We start from the raw sequence: 4069 nt of genomic DNA on the forward strand, positions 1-4069 counted from the left end.
ATACACACTCACAAAAAGAGAAAAAGGAAATATATATATATATATATATATATATATATATATATATAAAAGAAGGAAGAGAGCAATGAAATCAAGAAACAAATGTACCAATGATAATAAACTCTAAATACTAAACTAAGATAAAACCAGAAACAAATTAGATGCAGAAAGCAAACCCCAAGTCTACAGTTGCTCCCAAAGTCCACCAACTCAATGTTGGGATGATTCGTTGTCTATTCAGGTATTCCACAGATGCAGGGTACATTAAGTTGATTGTGGAAATTTAATCCGCTGCTCCTGAGGCTGCTGGGAGAGATTTCCCTTTCTCTTCTTTGTTCTCACAGCTCCTGGGGTTCAGCTTTGGATTTGGGCCCGCCTCTGCATGTAGGTCGCCTGAGGGCGTCTGTTCTTTGCTCAGACAGGACGGGGTTAAAGGAGCAGCTGCTTCGGGGGCTCTGGCTCACTCAGGCCGTGGGGAGGGAGGGGTACGGATGAGGGGCGAGCCTGCGGCGGCAGAGGCCGGCGTGACGTTGCACCAGCCTGAGGCGCGCCGTGCGTTCTCCCAGGGAAGTTGTCCCTGGATCACGGGACCCTGGCAGTGGCGGGCTGCACAGGCTTCCGGGAGGGGAGGTGTGGAGAGTGACCTGTGCTTGCACACAGGATTGTTGGTGGCAGCAGCAGCGTAAGCGTCTCATGCCCGTCTCTGGGGTCTGTGCTGATAGTCGCGGCTCATGCCCGTCTCTGGAGCTCGTTTAGGCAGTGCTCTGAATCCCCTCTCCTTGCACACCCCGAAATAATGGTCTCTTGCCTCTTAGGCAGCTCCAGACCTTTTCCTGGACTCCCTCCCACCATTAATTTTTAAGGCCAGTGGATTTCTGCTCTAAAAGAGTTTTTACTGCCTGATCCTCGCAGAGGTTCTCCAGGATTGCCACAGACCGAGGTCCCAAAATCTGTCTGTGCTGTACTAAAGTTACTTATGCCTGTCAAGTCAAAGCGCTGAGACAGCGAGGTGTGCAGTGAAGAGAGGGTTTACTCACGAGGCAGTCCAGCGAGGAGCAGGAGAACGAATCCTAAATCCGCCTTCCCTGAAGGCAAGGGGCTCAGGGTACTCCAGCATCTGTCTTGTTGCTTTAACTCAGTGGTTCTCAACTGGGGGATGATTTTGCCCCCAGGGGTCATGTAGCAACATCTGGAGACAGTTGGGTTGTCATAACTAGGGGGTGGGGGCTACTAGTAACTAGTGGGTCAAGGCCAGGGAGGCTGCTAAACATCCTACAGTGCACAGGACAGTCCCCCATCGGAGAATGATCTGGTCTCAGTTGTTAGTAGTGCCAAGGTGGAGAAACTCAGGCTTAACACCTCAAGCAGTTCTGATGATCCAACAGGTTTCAGAACTAGTAGCTTTAGATAGTCCAAGAAGATGGTAAGACTGGAAAAGATTATAAATGAGCCATTATAACTTACTGGCAAGAATAGTCACTAATTACTGAATCTAGCTTACATTTCAATTATCCGAAGTCTTGAGAAAGAGAGTGGGTTGACCGTAACAAACATCGTACAAATTTTGCCCCTCCTGTTTCTTGCATTTGTGTGTGGTAGGGATGGTGGGAATAGGTATAGATACAGATATATAGATATATAGATATAAAAACACATACATATATTCTTATTCTCTAGTCTATATACGTGAAAAAGTGGTATTACTGAAAACAAGATGTGTACACGGGTTAACACAATATTGTAAATCAACTATACTTGAATTAAAAAATGTGTACACGTGGCTTGCAGCATATTCAGGGGGAAGTAATATTAATAATGGAGGCGAGAAATGCTTGGATATAGGTTTGTTCCTTGCCCAATCTTCTTTGCAAATGTCTGGAGTCTCCTGGTGAATACTGAGATTCAAATATTGATTCAGGGACTTCCCTGGTGGTCCAGTGGGTAAGACTCTGCACTCCCAATGCAGGGGGCCCGGGTTCGATCCCTGGCCAAGGAACTAGATCCCACATGCCGCAACTAAGAGTCCGTGTGCCGCAACTAAAGATCCCACATGCCGCAATGAAGATCCTGCATGCCGTACTAAGACCCAGCGCAGCCAAGATAAATAAATAAAATAAATAATAAATAAATAAATGTAAAATAAAAAACAAATATTGATTCAGTAGGCAGAAATAGAGAGTTTCTCCTGTACCTACTTGATACAAAGGTTTCCACTAATGAAAGTGAAAGGATTTTTATTAGTTTTTTTTTTTTCTTTTTCAAACATTTCCTAAGGTTTCTGGGAACGGCAGTTGGTAGTGAAGAGAAACCATCACCACAGGTTTAGAGGTAGGTCAGAGGTCCATCTTTTTTCAGACCCCTATAGCTCCATGACTTCTCTCCTCACATGCATGTCCACTCTGGAGAAAACTTACATAAAAATAAGATAGTATTCGGGGCCTTATTTCTACATCCATTCACTCATTCACACATCCAGTATTGCTTGAGAGTCTGCTATGCCAGGCACTGTTGTAGGTGCTGAGGCTACAGCAGTGAACAAAAAAACAAGACCCTACCCTCATGGAATTTCCCTTTTGCTGGGGCAGATGCACACACAAAAACCAAACAGCTACTCTGTGTAGAATTCATCAGGGACAGATGGGTGGTGTGGGGGGAAGTGAAGCAAGGAAAGGAGAAGAGGGAGCATCAAGGGTGGAAGTGAGTGTACATTTTATAGTGGATGGTCAGGGAAGGCCTCCATGAACAGGAGACATTTAGGCAGACAGCAGAAGGAAGCAAGGGAACCAGGCTAGCCAAGTGGTTATCCGGATGAAGAGCATAGATGGCAGTGGGAACAGCAAGTGCAAAGGCCCTGGGGTATATAAGAAACAGAACAAGTGACTATCTTATGGGTATGATTGGTTTCAAAGCTTTGACATTTGTTTTAGGGGCTGCCGGGGAGTTTGTAAAACTAACTTGGGTACTGTGACTCCTTTTCTCCCCACTTGAAAATAAAAAAGTGACCATCAATTAAGGTCAGATAATTATGCAGATTTTTTTTGGCACAAAACAGAAGGATGTGTGCTCTTCATCTCTTTCTGAAAGAAAACATAATAGGGTCCATGCTCAGGGAACCATTGTGCTTCTGGGACATCGGAGCAGCAAGACAGCACAGCAGCATCCCCTCCGCAAAGGACTACGGGTTTTGGAAAGAGGGAAAGGAGAGCTGAGTCCAAAGCTTGGTCCTGCAAAATGCAAAAGAATAAACAGAGACACCAACCCAGGACTTTTGCTAGTTGCACAGACGGAGTGTCACCACCCCTGGAAAATCCTTCATGCTTGGGCGGGAGCCAAAAACCAGTGAGCATTACTGTGAAAATGAGGACTGTGTCCACGGCCTGTATACTCTTTTTTTTTCTTCTTTTAAAAAGATTTTTATTAAATGTCTTTATAGAGCAACATCCAGACTCCAGATCCAGCGGCCAAGGAGACCCTATTATGCCATGGGTACCGGTTGAGGCATGGCAGGCGGCTCTGGCTTCCCACCCTTCTGCTCGGAGATGGAGGTGGTGGGCAGTATTTCTTTCATCCTTGGGTTCCACGATGCTCACATGATCAGGCAGGGGCTTCTTAGGGCCAGTCTTACCAGTTGGGTCCCAAGGCAGCATGATCTTTACCTTGTGCCCAGCACACGTCATGGTGCACGGCAGTATCGACATAGTAGTTAACAGGGTCCCCACTGTGGATCACCAGGCCATCCACAAACTTCATGGATTTAGCCCTCTGTCCTGGGAGTTTCCCAGACACCACGACCTCGCAGCCTTTAGCCCCACTCTCCATGATGAACCGCAGCACACCACAGCAGGCCCTCCACACAGCAAGGCCTCCTAGGAATTTGTAACGCAGAGGCTCTGCCTGGGCAATGGCGCACAGACTTCTTGTGGCCACCGTTTCAGCATAAAGCTCTACACTGCCCTCAGGGAAGCCAAATCTCTTCTGAACCACAACAGTCAATTCCCGGATCCGCCGGCCCTTCTCACCAAGAACATTGTGTGTCCTGGTGGCCAAGATAATGATTTCTGTCCTGGTT

The 4069-nt window shown here is 46.8% G+C and overlaps 1 pseudogene; it reads right to left on the reverse strand.

Annotated features, from left to right (window-relative positions):
- Positions 1-3429: 3429 nt before the first annotated feature.
- On the reverse strand, positions 3430-3819 carry LOC132418252 (small ribosomal subunit protein uS3-like; annotated as a pseudogene).
- Positions 3820-4069: the final 250 nt, after the last annotated feature.

Source organism: Delphinus delphis, chromosome X (assembly GCF_949987515.2).
Source record: "Delphinus delphis chromosome X, mDelDel1.2, whole genome shotgun sequence".
Taxonomy (NCBI): Eukaryota; Metazoa; Chordata; class Mammalia; order Artiodactyla; family Delphinidae; genus Delphinus; species Delphinus delphis.